We start from the raw sequence: 23257 nt of genomic DNA on the forward strand, positions 1-23257 counted from the left end.
CTGTAGCCTTCCAACACATTGCTCTTCATTGCTTAGGAAACCTTTGCAACTGTTTAGACCTTTTGTGCTGAAGATCTATGCATCAAGCCTAGGCTGAGTTTTCTGAGGAGCTGCAGCCAAAACAACCCGGTCACTTTGAAGAATGTAGCTAGGCAAAAACAAGAATCTTTTATTTGGAGAACACAGGGCACTGAAACTCGTCCCAGTGCAAATGCTTTTCACTACCCCACTTCTGAGTACTCAGTGTGGAATCTGGATGCATCTCTTCATCTGCAGCATTTTATCCAAGGGTTCTGGTAAGCTAAGTGAAATGAAAACACCATTCTGATCGCCCTTTTGCAAACTTTTCCACTTAAAATGGGGGATAAGGGAATGCGTGGCTGGGCTGCTAAGTCAAGACATGGAATTAAGATTTCTCAGTCACTTGATCAGCACAAGACCCAGCAGCACTCACTAGCACAAAACCACAGCACTGGGATATGCAATACTTCCACCCCACAGATAAAAACAACTTTAACTAACGTTCACTGAGAGCTCTTACTGGATGAAGTTTGAAGAGATATATATTTGAAGGAAAAGAGAGAAATACTAAAACACAGCCCATGCCATTTCTTGAGAAACTTACGCTTCCACTCATCAGGGATTTTGAAGCATTTCTATAAAATCTACTGTGTTCTACAGCACTCTGCCTCCAATTCAAGAAGGCCGATTCCTATTTAAATACAAAACAGAATTAAATTGTGTGCTCAGCTTAGGATTACTGGGACAGCAAATACAACACCCTAAGATAACACCTGTAACATAGGTATAACTTATCTATACAGAACAAGCTGGCAGAGCACTTACGTCTTTAGCAAACCAGACTCAATATAAAAAGGATTTACTTGAATACAGGAACATTTGCAGGCTCTATGCAGTTTTTCTTTGAATAGATTTAACATTTAACTAGTTCAACCACATTAATCCTGGAGCTCCAGACTCCTGGATAAGTATTTATCATTTTTTATTTAGAACTAAAAATGACATTTTCAGCAACAAAATACACAATTTCAAAGAACTGCGTGCAAATTTTAAAACATCTCTATCTAAATAAATATGAAAACCTCCTAACTTTCTCAGAAAAAAAAGATTCATAGTGAGACTAGACTTTTCTCATTTATATCAGAATGAGTTTTAAGCTTTTAAAAGCCAGAACTTTGTGTAGCTTTTTCTTAGATAGGAAAGTCCATCATTTTTTGAAATGTTCAGATTGCAAGGACTAAATTGTAGCAGTAGTAATGAAATACTCCGTTCAGAAGGAGCTCTAGATTGAAAATTCAAATGAGAAAAACCAACCCAGTGCAGCAACTGATAATGCAAGTTAATTAAGAAAGTTTTGAACATTTGTCCTATTTCTTCACCGTGATTTCCAGGTTCTCTAAAGAATTCTCTATTGTACCACGCAACACGCTGCGAGGCACAGCAAATGCTGCCCTTCACATAGCTCCTTCATTTGGTACTTAGAATTTAAACATTTACCTGGAGATAAAGGACTAGAAAAATGAAATGAAAGAAACGTGTTTTCCTCTCTTAGCTTTTCTTTGTGATGGGCAAGTGGGTTTTTGTAGAACTGCTTCTTCTCCAACTGTATCCCATTCCCCACTACTATTCCCTGCGACCCGCCCCCTTGACTGCAATTTGCTTCCTTCCAAAACAACCCAACGCACCCTAAAACCAAAACACTCCCCCCGAATGCTAATCCAGGAGAAAAAAAATGAAGCAACTGAGAGCAAATAAGAGAGCTCCAAGCTTTGGCATCTCACACACTTAAGCCAGTTAAAAATACACAGAAGCGTTCTGCCATTTTGCTGCACATGTTTTGTTGTGACGGCACGGGCAGGCAACAAGGCTGTTCCTCACTCTGAGGGCCCAGAAAATAATAAATACTGAAGGTCACCCTTAGCACATCAGGTACAGCCCCAGAACAGCACCTACTACGTACAATGCCATGCTCCCTCCCTGTGCCCAACCCCACACTCTCTCCCAGTCAGAAGGGATGGAGACCACAAAGTGGGTTGCTCTGGTTCTGATGTTCCATGGGCCGGGTGCCACCTCTCTCCCAAGTCTAGCCATAAAGGACTGGTACAGCAGCCTGCGCATGCCTCCTCCTCAGACACTCCTCTGTCTCCCGTATTTCTTCCCTTACACTTCACCAAAGCATCCAGATGGCCTCCAGAGGTCCCTTCCCGCATCAGCTACCCTGTGATTCTGTGATTCCTACAACCACACCTCCCCACCCCTTGTGCTGAGCTGTTCCAGTCTCGGCTTGGTTCAGCCTTTCTCATCTCAGCATCTTCACCCTGGTCCTGGAAGTTTCATGTGTTCTCTTTGCACACATAAACGATCCCTCCCCAGCCTTGCACTCAAAGCCACTATCCCACTCCTGGAGAATAGATCAGATTAAACACAAGTGCTCTGCACTGCCACATCCCAAACAGACCCACTCTGAAACATCAAAATGCTTATTACTGCTTTTAATTATAACAACCAAACAGCTTCCTTGTCAAGGAACTTGCAGCATCTCCTCTGGTTTTGATAAAAACTTCCATTATTTGGCTTCAACCCACTCTCATCCATATTACATGCCACTGTGGGATTTTGCTCTTTTCAAGTGTATGTATTTTCTGTTTTAGTTTCAACAGTTGTGTGCCTTCTGCAGGCTTATTCCTGCCCTGGCTGTATTTTTCACCACCTTTTCTCAATCCAGAGGGAGGGCCAGCAGCTCCACCCAAACACTGCTCCAGCAGGGCCATGTATCCCCTTGACAGAGGATTGGCTTCAGCAATGCTTTTCCAGATAGAATCAGTTCACCCCACGTAGATTCCATAGCCAGTCTTTTTTTTCTAGTGTGACTTCTCCTCTCAACACAAATCAAGTCATTGTGGGTCTCATGTCCCTTCATTCCCTGACCTCTCCAACACAGCTGTCAGATGTTGAAATGTCTTTTCTGAGTGGAAACACCAATACAACAGGCCAGGGTGTTGGTGGGGGAGATGGCAAGGAGAAACATATACAGATTGATATTTTTTTTAATATGATTATTAATTTATCATTTTGATCCTTGAAAAGTATTTTGAAATAATTCAAATGCAGCATTTTTTCCTATAGATTACATTGGAGTTTCGCAAGTGAGATTTTCCTTGCAGTGAGACTGAAACAGTGACTGCAACAAACTCAGAAGTAGAATGAAAGTGGTCTGAATTGAACAGCAGATGGCAGAAAAAAGACAGTTCTAAAGAAGAAAAGACCCTAAATTCTATGGGCAACTATAATCTTTTCATAACATTTATCATGGCACAGATGCTTCTGTCACGTATGTGCTATTGTAATATTGCTTAAAAGCAACTTTCTTACCTTATGAAACATAGTGCTCTTGCATTAAATTTTTATTAAATTTTTTTTCCTATCATGTGGCACTTCAATTAAAAAGTTTCCCCACAAGGAACCACAAATTGATCACAGCATCTCCGCAGCAAACTCTGCTACAATAAAGCAAATTTTTCAAAGCAAAACCAGCACACTAACTACATTAAATAAAAACAAGCAAGACAACAGAATGAGACCCAGAGTACATATGGTCCACTTGGGCAAAGTTTCCTGCAGCTGGACTTAGAGAAGTTTCATGACGTGCTAACAGCTGCATTGGCCAGAGGGAAAAGTTATTTTCCCTTCTGCCCAGAAAGAAACAGAGAGAAGAGGAAATGGCAGAAGGCAGATAATCTCTGCTTTATACTGACGAACAAAATGACAATGGAAAAGACCACTGTCCTCGGGAGTCCTCAGGAAATCAGTCACAGGAAGTGGCTGTTTGAAATTAGTAAGTTAAGTGTGAGCGCCATTTGCTTGTGTCCTGAAATACAATCAGGTTTTTGTTAAAGCTACAACTACAAGCAGCACCACGTTCTGTAGAATCTCTCGCTTTGAATTTTAGAGAACACACATTACTATAAAAATATATATAGAGAGAATAAACATGCAAGTATTTAAGTGCAGATGTACTGTGAAGCCTGTTTGAGATGCATGTATGCACTTGTGACCTGGTTTACTTTGCAGTATTCAGCCAAAGGAAGATGACCTCTCACAGATATCTGACCTTTTTTTTTTCTTTTTTCTTTTGCTCTTGTTGTTTAAAGAAGGAAAAAGAGAATTACAAGTCTAAGTTTATGTAACATTTTCTCAGAGCACAATATAGACATCTACCCACCTCTCTCGAGATGTCATCAGCATCGCACTGGGGACAGGCAATATTGGCATTGAATCAGCTATTGTTAATACAAAAATGTTAATAAGACAGAGGTGGTGGTTGGCTTTTTTTTTCCCCCCCTTTAGACTCCTTAAAGTGTTTCAAGTGCCAAAATACTTCTGACCAAGGACTTGAGGGGATTTTTTGATTTTGTATTATAAATCATAAGCAGATTATACAAGCACACCAGGGATTATATGAATCAAATGCTATTTTGGAGGTTTAAAAATATTTTTTCCTTCAAATAAAAGTCAACCACCAAACAAGATCTCCTCCCACCCCCATTTCTTCCCTTCCTCTCACAATCCTCATCTTTCCAACAAGGAGGTAGAAACAAAAAACAAGAACAAAAAAAAGTTACTCTTCCTTCCAGTAACTAAAGTAACTTTTCAAAATGGTATCAAATAATTTATCAAGTCCATCATCTCTAGTTCAAAAATCATCATGAAACACAAAAACTGAATTTTTAGGAAGGCAGAGAACTTTTCCTTGTTACTCCTACTTATAAAAATTGGCTGATTGCAACATTACCAGAGCTATTCAGCAACTACCTTTATGTGTTAAATTTCTTTATACTCTGTCAATACAAATGACCAAAAAAAAACTCAACCCACCAAAATCAATTCAACATCTACAAGAGGCTTCATTTACAAACACTTCACTTTGCCAATAAAAGCTGTATTTAGCTGCTTCCTCGCATGTCTTCTGTGCATTCTACAATCCCTGCTTAACAGCACAAATGCACTTCACAATGTTCCATTGCCCCCACTGCAGGCACTGCAGATATTTATATATTTCCCTGAAGTCTTCTGCTGAAAGTCAGAAAGGGATGACGGCTCAATCAGATGTGCTTTGACACACAGGGGCACCTCCAAACAGTTTTCAGAAAAGTTTAAAAATAACTGGCAAAAGAGAAGATATGCTAGCTTATGAAATAGAGAGTATTAACTCTGCAATGAGAGGAGGGAAATAAGAACACAGGGCTGGAGCTCTTCACAGGATTACATGAAAAAGGGTGTCGATGGTTAATTAAGATTGTGCTGAGAAGTGCCAAAAGCCAAGTTCTCAATTTCACCAACACCTTTCAAGCATAATTAGGCTTAAAATAAACCAGAGTAACTGTGCTGCCATATGTGGGGCTGCTTGTTTATGTTCTGACTTTGCTTTGTGTTACCTGTAAAGGACAGTAAGATCTAATACATATCAATTAAAGAGCTGTTTTACATTCTTTATAACTACAGAGTTCTTCACACGAAGACCAGATCCCCAGCAGTTAGTGTATAAAATTAAAAGTGTTACTGGGCACTGAAACCCACATGCTGAGAGTCAGATGGTTAAAATACAGAAGTTTTAAGATCCTGCAGGGTCCCAAATCCTCTTCCCTCAACAATACAACTTCTCTAATCCAGTCCAGTGCCCCACAAAACTAACACGGCTTTCAGACCCGTTCTTGTTCCCACCACAAGCAACAAAGAGGTGAGGAGCCCACAGACACCCACCATCGTAACAGCACCAAATTTCCATCCTGTGCTTTGGTCTGCCCGGTTTTGCACTCACACAAAGGCTGGTTTGTCATCTTTGCCACAAATGCAGCAAATGAGGACGGTTCACATGCTCAGACTCGCAGCACAAGCTAGCAGAGACCTCTGTGCTGCAAGGCCCTGGGCAAACGTGAGCAATACCAGGTCACGCTCCCCAGCTCTCCCCCCAGCACCTCAGAGGTTTGTATCCAAAGAACAGCTACACCTCTTAGCATGACAGAAATGCCACGGCAATAAAATGGTGCACAAACCCAGCGCTCTCTGGAGATGCTCCTGGCTTTCCTCCGCTTGCCCCTCACGTCACACTGAGACAGCTCTTCCCTGCAGAGCACATTGAGAGGTTTCCACACGAGTACAGTCTCCCTCAGTGCCTAAAATGACTGATGCTTATTCAGTGTGGTCATTTAATACTCTTTTTGGGGGGGCATTCACAGACTGCTATTCTCAGCCCGCTGAGAACACAAAACGAGTTTACTCATGGGTCCCTGCAATACTTGAGTTTTTCCTCACAAAGCATGCTTTTTTTTTCCCCCCTCCACAGCATCCTAAGACACCAGAAGCATTATTGGCACTTTATGACAGGAACTGACAGTGAGAAGATAAATTCAAAAGTGCCCTTTATTTAGGTGCCCAATTGGAGACAAATGAGGCCTGACTATTCAGTATACTTGGGAGCAATGAGCCCATTGACTCCATTTGCACTTGCATGTGCTCAACACTCCTCCAGTCACCCCATAGCCTATCAGCATGGGTGCACAGGGAAAATCAGTCATTTTTTCATAACCATGTGCATAAACAGATTTTGTTTCCTACATGTCGAGCAGATCCTCTCCTTTCCCCTCCCACAGAGCTCCCCACCTCTTTCACACAGCACCTCCCAGTTCCTGCAGCTGCCCTTCTACAGAAACTCATCTGTCTTCTGATCCAAGCTGGGTCTGGAGCAATCTGATGGGGGAAGCAAGGGCCCTGACAGGAAAAAAGCCTGTGGTCACACCGTACAAACACACTGTCAAGCACACAACACTGCAAGCACTTCTGCATCCTTGACTTAAGAAAAAGAATCATGGAAATGTTCTTTGAAATGGGGCTATTTTAAGACTGTTAAAAGCAAACTAACCTTTTCCATCCCTGGAGGACTGTTCATCACATGAGCGCCTGTGATTAATCAGCAGGCTGATGCACAATCTCTCCTGTTTAAGCTCAGGGAGAAATTGAAAACGTCATGCTGCTTTCATCTCTCTGTGCTAGGCACAATGGAGGGGCAGTGGCACTCATGGTTATGAACACAGCACTACATTTACTGACAGACTTCATGAGTTGGTCCTAGCAGCAAAGGGAAAGAAGCCCTCAAATCCCCAGTTCAATCACCTGCAGAGCCTGGGGAAAAAAAACAACAAACAAACAGAAGGAACTCAGCAGGTGAAGGTTTCTCTGCCCTATCTCACCACAGCTTGTTTTCTCTTGCTTCCCCTCCTCTCCTCACTGGCACAACATCAGGAATCAGCACAAGAGTCACCTCTTCCTCCATGAGATCCCAGCAGACAAACTAACACTGCTCGCCCACAACCTGCAGGGAAGGCTTTTCCATGTCATGGCCTAGAGAAATCAGCCAAGTTAATAAAGAAGGAAAAGAATGGGGAGTGTTAGCAGCCTTGAAGGAAAGAAAAAGCTGTCACAAGAATACAGGCTTTGCACAAAGTAGCAGGGTGTGCTACTAGCATAAGCAACATTGACAGGAATAACAGATAAGCTTTCAGGGGCTGCGCTCTTTTGACCTTCCCATTTCTCTGTGTTCCCTGAACAGAGATGCTCTATACAAACAAAGCAAAAAACTGGATGCTAGAAAAAGCTTTCCAAATATTGATATGCAGAAGAGAGCAGGAGTACACAGTGGAGATGCCCATTCCTTGAGCTCTCCGAGACAGGGTAAGCTATGAGGGGTCAACAATGATCTGCATTCAGCATGAAGGCAGCAGCGACTTAAGATCCGTTAAGATCCTTTCCCCATCCTAAGTTTCCAACATGCAATCCTCAGTAAAGCAAGATGCAGGAAAGCTTGCTTGGTACCCACCCGCCCTAATTTCAACATGCTTGTGTGCTTTGTGGCTTAAGATGCAGCCTGAGTCAATGCTGACTTAAATACACATGTTATGGCAGTACTGGGTACAGACACTGCGAAGAGACAAGTGAGATGCTTGGTGGAGATTATGGGCAGGCACCCCTCCCTCTTGAGCTCCCATTGCTGCACGCTGCCCATGCACATGCTCTGACAACAGACAGAAACCTCTGCACGTGTTTGTAAGTAAGCTGGCAATAAAGACAATTATTTGCCTCTCTGCCATACCGGTACTTAGGAAAAATGATTTCTCTTACAGAAACAGTAGGTTATTGGTACTTTTAGGAGTGGCTCTTCACTCACTTTTGCTGTGAGCACAGCATGTCTCTCTTAAAAAGCAGTAGAGCAATTGCAGAGACAGGTTCTTGACTTTGCAATAGCTGTGAAATGATCTGTTCTGGACATGTACTAGCAGCCCACACAAACATGTAACACAGAAGAGATTATAAAAACAAATGACTGAATGCAGATTTCCTTCTTCTAGACTACTAGGTGTTCAGGTGAAAACAACCGGGAAGAAAATAACAGGTTTTGCCAGATGGGAGCTGTGAGCAGCCACTGCTTAGAGTGCTATCATCCCCCTAACCGCGAGGGCAGGTTATCCCTATCCACATCAGAGGTACCTGCAGTTGTCAGAGTGCCCATACCACCACATCAGCCTCGGAGCTCAAGGAACTGAACTGCAGGAGGATGGACAACCCATTACCATTTTCATCAAGAGCAGGGCTAGCACTCTGCTCTGAGCTGGCTTCCAGATCATGAGCAGCCTGTGAGGGGCAGACACATTCTTTCCTCTCCATCACAGCCTGCTGTGTGCAACACCAGAGTAAAACCAGCACGAAGTGTGATGCAACTACAAAGGCCCAACTCAGAGCTCTGCAGGGAAGAGTGCTACTGCCTCCACCTTCACTGTACCTCTAGCGCATACCACACTGAGCCACGATGTCATTTGTTCAGCCCTACTCCATGAGAATTACTCAATGAAACTACCACTATAAAAGATAAAAACAAGTCAGAGTTGGTAACAAAACTGACAAATCATCACACATTTAACTCTAAAAACTACCAAGTTTCCCACCCAAACACAATTGCAGCAATAGTTTCCTTCCTTTGCCCCTACTCCTCCTTCCTTCCTCCTTCTTGGAAGCTGCATTTATTCTATTATAAAAGCAGCATGCTCACAGGGCTGGATGAGAGGCACCTTTGCTGCTGCTGAAAATGCAGAACAAACAGGAAAGATCAGAAGCCTGATGCCTCCAGAGGAAAGGGTTGACCATGGTCAAAACTGCCAGATTAAGAGACAGAGAGAGAAACCTCAGCCTGAAAACAGAAAGGAAATGTTTTGCCTTTCCTCTGTGTCCCATCCCAGCTCCCTCCTATGCTAAGCAGCACCCACAACTATCACTGAAATCAGGCAGGCAAGCCCTGCAGGGGTCCAGCAAGGAATGAAAGACAAATGAAACCTGACTTCTAAGGATGTTAAAAAAATCCCTCTTCCTACAAAGAAGAGATAGAAAATTAGTTTGACATATTCTGCCTATTAACCACATGAATTTAAACTCAGTAAGACATTATTTCCGGTTACACACAAGTCGACCAATTTTCTGACAGACTTCAATAGGAACATTACTCAGACACAGATGCCTTCAATTCCCATCACTAAAATGCTGCAGCCGGCTGGTAGAACAAGCTGCTGAGGGTGCTGGATATGCCTACAAGGCAAAATGGTTATAGGCTTTTGAAACCCTTCACCGAGCATCACCAACTGAAGCAGCTTCTGGTTTTGTCTGCTTGTGTTTAAAAGTATATATAACCCTTCACCTATTCTATAAAAGACTGACAGAGATGTCTGGTGACAAAAATTCTGCCTTTACAAATTGTGTTTCTTCAGAAATAGGGGTCACCGCATTTAAAAAACAAGTTTGAGCCAATGAAGTTTTGCTTCCTACAGTTGCATCCCTTCCCTGCCCCTGGCCCTCACCACCTGGCCCTCTGGGATCCCTCAGCCTTCTTTCTCATCTACTCTTTCCTTCCACATCTCCTGACATCCCAACGAAGACAGAAAATTGCCATGGCCAATCAAGCAAAACCTTTCTTTACCAAGAGAGTGGTGAGGTGCTGGAACAGATGCCCATAGAGGTTGTGGATGCTCTGTCCCTGGAGGTGCTCAGGACCTGGTTGGATGGGGCTCTGAGCAGCCTTGTCTAGTGTTAAATGTGGAGGTTGATAGCCCTCCATGAGGCAGGGGGGTTAGAGATTCGTGATCCTTGAGGTCCTTCCAACCCAAGCCATTCCATGTACTGATTTGTTATGGCAGCACTTGATAGCCTGATATTCAAATGCTCCAAACCCAACAGCCCCTTGAGCAAGAGAACTCCTCTGCTTACCTGCCTCTCCTAAAACAACCACCTGTGAAAACAGCCTGCTGCTGCCCAAAAAACCTGCTCCAAGGGGTTGAATGGCAATTCTGCAGTGTAAGGTCAACTGTAATGCGTGGTTTCACTTTACAGCAGAAGTGATGGGAGACTGCAGGTTAGAGTTCTTCATCAAATGTAAGGCAACAAAAAAGCTTCAGGTGATGTGATAATTGGTTCCCAGGTGCTAAAAAGTAATTCTTGACAAGACTGACACTGGGAAATCACTACAAGAAAGACTCAGAGGAAGCAAAGGGACAACTCAAACAGCAGTCAAGATGCACTTAGAAACAAAAACTATGAGGCCTCATTTCAAGTAGAAAGCCACAACAAGCTTGTCAGAGAATAACGTCCTGAGATGATGGAAAAAAAATAAATATTCTGACTCATATCTATAGCATAAAAGGAACGTTTCTGACATTTTTGTTCATACGCATTGCACGCAGTCAGCAAGTTCCTTGACCAGCCCAAGGTTGGCTGTTCTGGAAGAAGTGCACAACTTGAGAAAGGTGTGGCACTGGGAAGGAGGGAGTCTGGAGAATTTGTCTACTAGGGCAATGCTGATATCGCTATAACAATTGCAAAACAGAGGAGAGAAAGCAGTTTTAAATTACTTATTCCTTCTGAACAGTGCATCGGGATGGCCTCAAGTGCCTCATATGAGTAACACACCAGCTCTTGCCACTCCTTTTATAGAGACCTTTGCTTTGATTTATTTATTTATTTTATCTTATTTCTCTTTTAAGAGATTAAAAAAATGTATACAAAGAAGCCAGTGTATTGCTTGGAAACATCTGCCAACATTAACAAAAGAAAAAGACTGGGAATATCTTTAGGATCAGCCTCTTTTACACCAGTCGGCATACCAGCAGTTTCCCAACAGCATATATTAGCTGCAGATCAACTCTAACAACTCATCTTGCAGACAGCGCAGTGAAAATGCATATATCAGGCATATATGAACAATACCTGAGTCACACTGGGTGAACCTAGCTCCAACATGATTTGAATATCTCAGACTTAATTGCAAGGTGTTAACACAAGTACAAACATATTTACTCCACAGGAAAGGATCCTCGATTGCAGCTCCCCCCACCCATCAGCTGCCCCTGAGCCATGTTCCCTGCAGCATTCCCAGCTACAGCCTTGGGAAGTTCCCAGCTCTGGCCTGTCCTCCCTCTTCTCCAAAGCCACTGAAATATTCAATAGGGTTGGTAGCACCAGGTTCCAGGCCTACCATTACCCAAATGAGCGTTTGGGGACAAGATGTAGGAGACTGAAGGTGCTAGAGTTATCTAGAGGAGGTGTTAACCTCCCATGCTTGGTGCTGTGTCTCTATCTCTGAGAGTTTCTACCAAAATAGTATAATTTATACTCATCAAAGAGGGACATCTTGTGACTTCTCCAGTTTGCTAACAATATCCTAAATTATTTTGCATAACCCATTTAAACAAATATTAGCTACAAGCTGATATACGTCCCCCTCATCTTCCCACTGAAACTATTTTACTCAAGCTGCCACTGAACACCAGAAAGCTCTTGAGCTTTTCATGTGAATTAAGTCAAAATTGGAACAAAAATCTGAAATTCCTTAAACTCTCAGCATCTCCCCCATGGGAGCTTTACATATGGCACAAAGCTGCCCTAATTTCTAACTGAAAGCGAGCAAATAAACACAAATGGCTTTTCATTTCTGGGAGGAGCAGACAACTTCCAGAGAGAGCCAGCCCCACCTGAGCAGCCACCGAGGTCACAAAGCCATCCTTGGGTACTGCCCATGCATTCTGGGGAACATCCATGTTTCTGAGGAGCCAGTTATTAAAGCCAGCAGGCAAAACTTTGCATTTCACCACATCAGAAGGACCGGTTTGGTAGTGAGCCTCACTTTGATGTATGGCTATCTCATGCTGTTACTCTGCTGCACAAGGATGTCCAGTTATCCTGAACGAGCAATTGCAAGTAGAGTCCATTTCTGTACCAAAAAGGGTTTCTTAGTCACTTCTGAGTTCTATTCAGTGTAACCTACAGTGACAACTGCACAGGCTGAAAACATACAACTAATTCTCTGAGGCGGGGCAAAAAAATAATCTGCCTTTTTATTTCTTAATTGCTGTGAGTATAAGCAGTTTTGTGGCATTAAGATCAGAGCATTCTGAGCAACTATTAACTCAAGGATAACCAGCATATTGGTGTGGGAGACCAGGTGATCTGAGGAAAGGAAGGTGAGTGACGGGGAAGACTGAGGTAAACAGGCACAGGAACAGATTGCTATAAGCAAGTAAAGAGCAAAAAGACCTTCAAAAAAGAATCACAGAACAGTTTGGGTATGAAGTGGCCTCAGAGCCCAACCAGCCCCAATTCCCTGCTGTGGCAGAACTGCCACCCCCCAAGCTCAGCTGCCCAGGGCCCCCTCCAACCTGACTTTGAGCGCCTCCAGGGATGGGGCACCACAGCTTCTCCAAGCAGCTTGTGCCAATGCCTCACTGCTAGTAAGGAATTCCACCTAAAATCTCTAATGTAAATTTCCCCTCTGTTAGTTTACCACCATTCTCCCTTGTCCTATCACTACACGCCCCTTTGTAAAAAGCCTTTTCAGTAGACCTCTTTAGGTACTGAAAGGCCACTGTAAGGGCTTCCCAGAGCTTTCTACTCTCCAGGCTGAATGAGCCCAGCTCCCTCCGCCTGTCTTCATGGGACAGGTGCTCCAACCCTCTGATCACCTTTGTGGCCCTCCTCTGGACTTGCTCCAACAAGTTCACGTCTTATGTCAGGGGCTCAACTGCCACAGTCAGTGCTATGGAGCTAGCAAGAGTACCCAAAGGAAAATCACAGCAATGGCAACAGCAAGAATAGAAATGGAGACCTTGACAGAAGTTCCACGATGGAGAAAAATATTAAAGAAAAAAAAAAAGTCTGACAATTTCCCTCTCTTGTCCACCTTCCCAGCTCACACTTCACACTACTGCTGATTCCTTTTGCACTTGCTGGGTTTTTATGACTTCATTTCCAGTTGCCCCAGGATGCTGGGCAGCGCAACAAGGCACAGCAAACATCCAGCCCACCCTCTCTCTCACTACTCAGCCCCAGCTGGGAGTAGCAGTCAGTGTCCCTACACTCCTCTATCAGCAGGCCATAAATTGAAGTCGCCACAGCTTTTAGGAAAGTTCATGCCTTCATCTGTTGTTGTACACTGTGGTATGAGGAAAACTGCACTAAGTGATGTGAGCCACACACACACCTTGAAGAAAGAGCAACTGTAGAACAAATCCCACACACACGAGTTTGCTAGTGGTCATGGGTTTCACTGGTATTCCAACTGCTCTACCTTTTATTTTTATTTTTCCTCTGAGAAAATGCACATGTAAGTGCATTAAGATGAAACCTTCAAAAAGTACAGAGCCTAGTTAGTGTCAGGTTCTTCAGTCACCAGTAACAGCGCAACAAGCAATGCTCAGGTCCCAAGAGCCCAGTGGGAAAAAAGCCGTTCTGGGTGTACCACAATCTTAAGCAGGAGTGATTGGGCCCCAGCTCTCATGAGGCTTGTTCAGGTGGCACATCTGCTCATCTAGGGCTCATATTTGTTATGAACATTAAAGTAGGTAGCTTGGCTAATAAGTAAGGTGCTGCCAGGAAAAAAAAACAACCCACAAATACACACAGTTTGCACGTACTGTTTCCAGTGCATTTTCCTTGCTGCTTTACTAAAACAATCACTGTGATACCATCTCATTGCTTCAGGTTATACTGTTGCATGCAGCGTGAAAGTCTGGTGCAAAACCTCACTACAGGGAAATGGAAAACATTACAGTCCTGAGTATGTAAACACTGGTTGGATTATCTGCTTCATTTCACTTTAGAAAAGCCCTGTCTTGGTTCCAGCTTCCTCTGAGGTGAAAAGAAGCCTACAAGCACTAGTGATATGGCTCCCCAGCAAGGGAGATGTGACAGCAGCTGAAAATTTGGCTCAGAATAAGCCATGTAGTTCACCAGCAGGTGGAAGCAGTAGTTATTCCCCTGTATACAGCAGTTGTGAGATCTCATCTGGAGGGCCCAATCTGTTTTCAGTATGCTGGGAAGAGAAAGGTTGACATACTGCAGCAAGTCCAGCAGATAGCCACCAGGATCCTGCATCATTTGATGTACAAGAAGAAGAGATGGAGAGAATTATGTGCAGTTTGAAAAAAGAAGGCTGTGGAGTGGGAAGCTCCTCCCTGCAGACAGCTGGTGGGTGGAACAGGAGAAGTGGCTGGAAAAGTGCAGCAGAATCAAATGGCAGTAAGGGTTGCTGATGCTGGATAGTAAGGAAAGTGACATTCATCATGAGGGATCACATACTTGAACACGTTGGCCACAGGTTGTGCGATCCCCATCCTTGGAAGCACCCGAAACCCAACCGTGTGAGACCCCTGCTTCTACATAAATTCCAGCTTTGAGGTTAGCCCTGTTCTGTGAAAGGAGATGATTTCCAGAAATCCCCTCAAACCTCAGTTCTTTTGTGATTAAATTTCTAAAGGAAGAGTAGCTCTTCTCAGATAAGCTAGAAGGACCATTAAAAAGTAGTTTTAAAAGAGAAGTCTGTTAGCTCTAGAGAGAGCTCAGATACAGAGTAGAAATTGTTACAGTATGATTGCAAGAAGAAAAAAAATAGCAAAAAATGTAATTCCAGGTCTTTGTACGTTCAGAGTATAAGAGTACAAAGCTACGTACCTGTCATGATGTACACAGGTTAGCAAAGTTCCCACACCAACAATCATGAAGCAAATCTCCATGGTGTGGTTTGACTAACACGTTCAAGATATTTTCTCAGAAGTTATAACTCAGTGGCAACACGCTGCCAATTAAGGAAAAAAGTGTTATTGCAGCTTAGGGACACTACCTTATTAGCAAATACAGGTATTATTTCACTTGTAGAGTTGTTTTTACCTGAATTCTCTCAAGATCTGTGATATTTCTCTTTTGTTAACACTTCCTTCCAACAGACAGTTAGTGCAATATTTCTCTTTTGGAAGAAGGTGTTAACATCTAAGAAATCCACAGAAATATATCAACACTTTAAATCTGGGACAGCAAGCATTCTAAATCAGGTCAGCCCTCATTCATAAGATGAGGATCCACACATCACTCTGCCATTCTGATGGCACTATGATTGGAATGGCTAGTCCACACATTCTTACAAGAAAAACAAAACCCACAAAAACAAACAAACAAACAAACAAATAACAGCACCCTCACCCAATCAACACAAAATACAACAAAACCCAAAAAGAAATCTTCCCTGAAAACAACCACTGCTTACAATTGCAGCACCGTGTCATTTTAAAGCTTGTGGGTAGCTGTTATAGATGGAGCTCCCTAGGAATATAACCGCTCTTCTTCAGTGAGGCAGATAACATATAAAAATGAACAGAGTTAGAAGTAATTTTTTAAAAGCTAGCTTGGATAGTCTTTCGTACTGGGAAAGTTCACATTTATCCACTAATACACTATTCCAGGTCATATCTCTACTTTTCTGATGTTCAAAAAAGTGAAGTGCAGCCTTTCTAGCCCAAGAGCGTGCTGTGCAGACACACTGACTGCATTTACCAATAAATCTCTGCCCTGGATATGAAGCAGGCATGTCAGAATGATTCTCCTCCTGGACTGCTGGGGATACCCCAACTTCACCCAATGACAAATTCTGTTCATCACTGCACGGTGCTATGGAGGTGCATCCAACCTGACCCAAGGACATACAAAGAAAGCGATGCTTTTCTGATCCACCCTCCACATTCAGCTCCAGGATAATTCTCAGCACCGTCCTGTTGTGCCACATCGACTCCATCAGGACAACCACTGGTTTTAGCAAGGCACACACTTAGATGGCAAATCATTAGAGTTGACCACAGAAACAAGATTTTGCCAGCTTGTTTAACATTGATAGTCATACAGCAAGCTTCATACAGCAAAATTAATTCTTTTGCATGGGAGAGAAAAACAAACAAAACAAAAGAGCCCAAACCAACAGACAAACAGCAACAAAATCCCAACCAGCCTAACCTTACAACAGTCCAAATTAACACTTGCTGAAAACACGCCAGAGCAAAGACAAGGTCACCTCACCCTTGAAGAAATCACTGAATCACACTGGAAGCCCACAACTGAAAAAAGCTTGGAGAAGAAAAAATGGTTTTTAACCTTTTCCAGGAGTGGCAGCAAATTGCTCTGAATATCAAGCATCAGGCAGCGCAAGCCCATCAATGCTGTCGCTGTTCCACCTACAATGACTGAGCAGGAGGAAGAGGTACACAGCCTTCCTTACGCACTCTGTCCCCAGCCGTATTTGTTCAATTTTGGCAACCCTGCTTGAACATTAGGACAGCAAGTTCTGCAGTTTTTAAGTGTGTCAGTAACGCTGCCCTAAGCAAGAAAGACGGTCAGAGCTCCTCTCCCACCAATACCACTCCCAATAAACACAATGTAATTTTTGACCTTGGGATGTGAAAGACATTTCCTTCACAATGTTGCATCGTCAGGCAACATTTGGGTTCGTTGCATTTCCTACAAAAGAGAAACTTTCAGGGAGGCGGACAACAAGAAGCCAAAGCCAAGGCTATGCGTGTTTCTGAGAGTATACAGACTATGACACTGAGAGTTGAACTGCAATTTGCAGCTTCACTACACTGACCTTATGTGAATTACAGGCTGATGAGAAAAATCAAAACCCAGTTTCCCCTTGCCCGTCCCAGAGTATCAGGCCACGTGAACAGAAGGTCACCAATCATTCAAAGACACCTGGAGAATATAATGCTTGGAATAAAAGGACTGCATATTCAGCTGAAGCTCTATGTGAAAATTATGAATGGTACCAGAGGGTGGGCAATTGAAAGGATTGCCTAAGGAGTAGAAGCAGCAAAATGAATTTGACAACAGGCTCTCTCTTACAGAAATCACTAATTCAAGAGCTGCCCAAAATGACAATGAGCAGATTTTTCATCTATTACGCACTTCACATTCAGACTCCTGGAAGAACTGTAGGAGTTTTCAGAGAGGTGACAGAAGTGACATTTTTTGCTGGCCTGTAGAGAAAAGTCTTACCAAACTTGGGGGAGATCTAAAAACCACGCAAGAAGTCATTACCTTCTCCACTAAAACCATACAAAAACACCATTAACCTCACCACCAAAAATAAATACAGATCATTTATATATAGTTTAAGACATAAAAGCCCAACCTTCAACTCAGAAAATACAGGTTTTCATTCCAAGATGTACAGCAGCACTTTTCCTGGAAAAAATGCATCACTGCTTTCTAGCAAGAGGCTTCCCTCTTCCCTGTAAAGAAAAACCCAGCCACAGTAACAAACAAACACTCCTCACTTCAAAGAGGATAGAGCTGCTTTCTTTTAGCCCTGCTTCCCTCCCTGGGGCAAAGCAGCTGGTTATAGGATTCACCTCCAAACAGGGCTATCATCTGGTCTACTCTGAGGCATAAGGTATGGAATGAAGTTCATAGAATCACAGAATGGCCTGGATTGAAAAGGACCACAATGAACATCTAGTTTCAACCACCTTGCCAAGTGCAGGGTCATCAACTAGACCAGGCTGTCCAGAGCCACATCCAGCCTTAATTAGTTATCCTAGGAGGAGGAAGAAAGAAAAATACAGTACCTATATGAGGAAGTGATACAAACCCAGTTTAAAAGTAGCAGACAAGCTTCTGATGTAATTTTTTTTTGCAGTTATGGCAGGCCTGAGAGTCGCAGGATGTTGGTTGATACAGAGACAGCTATGGCTTTCGCTGAGGCAAACATGAAAGTTTGCACAAGAGCAACGAGAGGTGCGTGAGTGCTGCTGCGGGCTGGGGGCTGCTCACCACTACCAGAAGCCAAGATAAGGGATGGCACGATGGTCCAAAGTCACGCCTGGAAGACTTCCCTGCTGCCTCTTTTCTAAGCTCTACAGCTGCAAGTCAAAGATCAAAGTCACACAAGGTGCTCTTCCACACACAGGCTGTTCTGCAGGAAGAGGGGTTGCAAGGTCTCCACAAACACATTAAAAGGGCTTTGACTGAATGTTGAAGCTTCAACAGTTGTTTTTTTAAAAAGCCAACAACCAAAATAATAGAAGGATACTGGGAACCACCAGACACAGTCATTACCATTCAGTCATGAGACTTCTCACAAAGCACAAAAGTTGTGTGTGGGGGTTTTGCTTTTTTTAAGGGTATTAATATTATTTTTCACAGTCATACCCTGCTTAACCTCTCTGCTTAGTACCTACCAAAATAATGCCCAATAGGGTGAGCACTAGCTGGCAATAACACTTTCAATCCTATACTACACCAAAAAGCCACAGAAATAAAGTGATCAAAATACATACGTAGAGGGGCAACCTCCTGTGCTCCCACCAAATCGCTGTCATATCAAGCTGCCTTCTGTAGCTCATTATGTGACACTGTGTTGAAATGTGGAGAACACCAACTCATTTGTGCTAATCCAGGCTACTGGCTTACTCAAGTAGGATTTATTACTCACAGATGCTCTACAAAATTACAGTGTAGAACGAGAAACCTCCACATGCACAAGACTTCCTGGAACTGGCAGAGGCTGAGCTAGAAAGCCTGCGGTAACTTCTCACCACATCGCAGAAGAGCTACTCAGGTTGGAATGCCTTTGGCATCAAAAGGATGATGTGTTTTGGGAAGCCCGATGAGTGTAAGATTCCCTTTTTGTCACCTCTTCTGCTGAAAAGCTTTCTACACTCAAGCTATCTGATTGAATTCAGCCAGTACTGCAAGGCTAGCCTTCGGATGGCTTTTTCAGGTGAAAAATATTCACACAGATGCATGGTATATGAAAAGCAGAACTAGTGAGGAAAAGTCTGACGGTCATTTTCTGCAATGATATGTTCTATCAACCCGTAACTGTTAATCACTTTATACTTCATTGGAATCTTCAATAAAAAGCCAAACTGTCACAGGTTTATTTTACCTCAAGTATATCCCCATACTTGTTGTAAGCCTTTATTTCAGATCCACATTCTTGGAGTTGTAAGCCTTTATTTCAATTCCAAACAGTCGGAAGCAAGACACAGTGACATGGTTCTGGTTGACTGGAAGTCATTTTATTTCTTCGTTTCCTTCGGTGAAAGTAATGATATTGTTGGCTTTTGTCCCTACTCCAAGTGAAGGAAAGTTCTGAAGATTCTGTATAAGATGTCATTGTTTTCCCACAGCCAGCAGTAGGGAGAACAACGGGGCACTTCTCCTCAGCTGCAGATCACCGTGAGGCCAAGTTGGTCTCTGGCACCACAGCCTGGGGACATCTCCCACAGATGGACTCAGCTTTACCCCCCTCAGACCGAGGGCCTGCTTCCCTCCAGGAGCCAGGGACATTTCTCAGAGGCACTCAAACAACTCGCATTCTGTTTGTGGTGGCCTGGACGGCACCTCCTCAGCACAGAGGTGTGAGCACAACGCTCAGCACTGCAGAGCCAGCACCTACGTCCTTTACTTAGGGCTTGCAAACACCCTTGCAGCGCAGCTCGTGATGCTCCATGCTGAAGCACATGAATCCTTTTGGGGATTTCACTCGAAGTGAATTGCTGACTTGCACTACACAGATCTGTAGGCCTTCTGTCACCAAAGGAGTCCCTAATTGCCAGATTTCAATGAGATGCTCGGGTGAATTAGATTTGTCTGGTTAAAGTCCTGTCTGGGGAGTAATGGGTTGAAATTACTTGTGAGGAGACTTGCGTGGGAGCTGCAGGGGTAGGAAGGGGGTAAAGAGTCATTATTTTCTTCCTCTGAAACACAGCCACTTTGCCAACACACGCTGTCAAGGCAGACCTGCCCATAGAGTAAATTACAAAGCATTGTCCATGTCAGAAATGAACTCCATCATTATACATTCAAATATCACCCAGACTGACTCCAGCAGATCTGTACCATACAAGTTTGGATCAAATATTAATGTGCACCTGAGAGAGAGCATGTGAATAAGGGAAAACACAAGCACGCAGCACCTTCTCTCCCTCTACTATGGGAAGGCAGCAAAGTAAGTGCTACTGGCTAAGTAGCAGAAGGAGGCATCAAAGGGCAAACTACTCCAAGTATTATTCAATGTAATCAAATACATGATATTGTAGATGCATCAGATCAAGCTGTTACATTGTCATGAAGTCAGGGGACAGTTTTCACCAGCCTCACCACAACTTTACCACACCAGAAATCCACCTCAGTCTATCTTATGTCCGGGTGGGTATATTCAGTTAAGCAGCTATTCAGAATTGTACCCATGGATTTTTAGATAGTGCTATTCAGGCAAATCCTGTAGCACCTCAGAAGTAACACTGCTCCTCAACAATGCCTTACTTTACTCACACAGAACAGAAATTTGCGAATTGGACCAAACTTTTAAAGATACTTAAAACAAAAATAGTTAGCAAGTTTTCTGTGCCACCTTCATCATTTCTGCCTTACACTGAGGACCACATCCACACACCAAAATTGTTTATCACTCACTGGAGACAGGTATTTAGCCCTCATCAAAACAACTTTGAGAGAAGCCTGCCCAGGGCTTTGCACTGAACTGATATTTCATGCCACTATACCTTCTGCCAGCAGGTAGTTGGAACAATGTGCCTGAAGCACAAACCACAAAACACCAAAGCCAGCAGCTTACCATTAGACAGACTCAGCTGGGAAATTCTTACTTTTGCCAAAGATGAGCCACTCAGATGAGGCGCCCAGCTATTAGAGGTAGAAAAGAAGCAGGCCTGCAGGCAAACCCTATAAGAATGATCCAAAAGTTTCAACAAAGGAAAGGAAGTGTGCCATCTACTACCAGCAGCATACAGATCTTGAAGGAATTATTATAACTTTCATCAGTTTCAGCTTTGTGAAGAAAAAAAAGGATCACAAAGTCCTTCTCACTTCCTTAAGATTCTTTAGAAACCGCAAAAAAGCCACAGACCTGCTGACATTCACTGCATGTTGCCAGTTACCTGAGCACAGACAGCAGCATGCTGACTGCTGTCACTGGGGGGGCATGGGAACCTTCTTCCATTATAGGGACATAGACCAAACACTCAATCTGAAATGTGACCAACGAGTGGCTTCTCACCCCACACGGTTTCCTCCTGGACCAAGCTATGGTTGAAGTTGCTATCACCAAAGATCAGGTATGTTTCCTTCTCTCCCTGCTCCGATATTTTTCTTTTGGCTCCCTTTGTTCACTCCAGAACTTTGCCTGACGCCTGTCACCCGGCGAGGGAGTGGCGGGCAGCACGCAGCCACCAGCCGGGCCCGGGTGAGGCCAGCGGGAGCCGCAGGATGAGCGCAGGGCTGGACACGAAGCCACGCACGGCTCCCGCTCACCGCTCCCCTGCGCCGGGTCTTGAGCCAGCAACGTCCTACGCCTGGCTGCTCGGGGAGATGAGACAGCGAGAACGTTTCCACTACGACGTATAAACAGGCAGATCCTCACCTTTTTTCTTTTTTTTTTTTGTTCCTTCCCTCTCTGAGCTGCGGTCACCGGCGGAAAGGATATCAGGGGAAAAAAACACCCGGCTGCGACGCGCGCGTAGGGAGGAGACGCGGGGAAGCGCTACAGGGCAGCGGCGGGGCTGCAGCGAGGCGGGATGCGGGAGCCACGCACGGAGGAGCACGGCACGGTCCCGCAGGCACCGGGATGCCTTCCGCGCGCCCGCTCCGCTCCCGCCACTCGCACCGCGGCCGCGCGACGGGCGGAGGATGACGGGGGCGGCTGCCGTCCTCCTCCGGCACCGCCTCACCGCCGCCCCCCGCGCCGGGCCCAGCAGCGGCAGGAGCACGGCGGATCTCCGCGCTCCCGGTGCCGGGGAGGGGGGGGACAGCCGCCATCCCCCGCCCCCGGCGCTCCACAGCACTGAAAGGGCCCTTTGTGGCCGACCGAGCCCCACCACGGGGTACGGGGGGGAGGGAGGAGGAGGAGGACAGTCCCGGTAATCGGGGGGGAGCCCCACAGCAACCCCACCGCTCGGCTGCACAAAGGAGGCGACGGCGCCGCGGCATCCCCCCCCCGCATCCCCGCCTCCCCCGGGCGGTGGCTCGGCCCCGCGGTACCTGTGCGGCGCAGCGCGGGGCCGGCTCTCACATCTCCTCGTCTCTCTCGCCGGTGGCCCTCCGCTGCGCACCGCCGGCGGGCACAGCTCCAGCAGGGCGCGGGGCTGCCACGGGCGCTGCCTCCCGCTCTGCGTTGACTGAGCTGCGCTCCGCTCCCCGCGCGGCTGCTGACAGATGGCGCAACCGCAGCGCCGCCACCGCTCCGAGCCGCCGCCACCGCCGCTGCCTCCCCCCGCCCTCCCGCCCGCCGCGCCCCACCGCGGGGGCGGCCCCAGATTGGCAGCGCCGTCGGCCTGTGGCGAAGCGCGGCCGGCAGCCGCCGCAGCTCTGATTGGATGGCGGCTGAGGGAGGCGGGGCGAAGGGGGCTGCGCCTCTGCTGCCGCTCGGTGGGGCGGGGAGGGCAGCGCCGCGCCGCCATCGCCCCCCGGTTCGGGGCTACGGTGGCCGCCTCGGGTGGGAGCCGGCGGAAAGACCGGGGGCGAAGCGTGAGATGGCGCGGAGGGAAAGCGGCCCGTGCTGAGAGGGGGTGTCCGGAGCCTGTGAGGGGAGCGGGTGCTGAACGTTTCCTCGGGCTGAAATCCGCCGTGAACGGGAGAACAGCCATAAGGAGATGACGCCTTTGTGAAAGACGGCATTTCTTTAATATCCCTAATTCTTGCAATTGGCATTAGCGGGCTATAAGGAAGCAGCAGGAACGCACCGTGCCGTCCCCGAGCGGCGGCACGCCCTGCCCGGAGGCGGGAAAGGCCGCCCCGCGCTGCGTTCCCCCCGTCCGCAGCGGTAACGGCATTCCTCGGTGCTCCAGCCTCGGGCTGCTCTCGG

The 23257-nt window shown here is 45.4% G+C and overlaps 1 protein-coding gene across 3 annotated transcripts in view; it reads right to left on the minus strand.

Moving 5' to 3' along the window:
* FYN (FYN proto-oncogene, Src family tyrosine kinase) overlaps positions 1-22656 on the minus strand; it is a 130084-nt gene extending 107428 nt beyond the window's left edge. The window contains exon 1 of one of the 3 annotated variants that reach the window (XM_052678628.1): positions 22435-22656. The gene's annotated coding sequence lies outside the window, so the exon portion shown is untranslated. The remainder of the gene's footprint in view (positions 1-22434) is intronic. The other 2 variants (XM_052678657.1, XM_052678646.1) reach the window with 2 other exon arrangements.
* Between the last annotated feature and the right edge of the window lie 601 nt (positions 22657-23257).

This window comes from Tympanuchus pallidicinctus, unplaced genomic scaffold, assembly GCF_026119805.1.
Source record: "Tympanuchus pallidicinctus isolate F22 unplaced genomic scaffold, pur_lepc_1.0 scaffold1, whole genome shotgun sequence".
Classification (NCBI taxonomy): domain Eukaryota; kingdom Metazoa; phylum Chordata; class Aves; order Galliformes; family Phasianidae; genus Tympanuchus; species Tympanuchus pallidicinctus.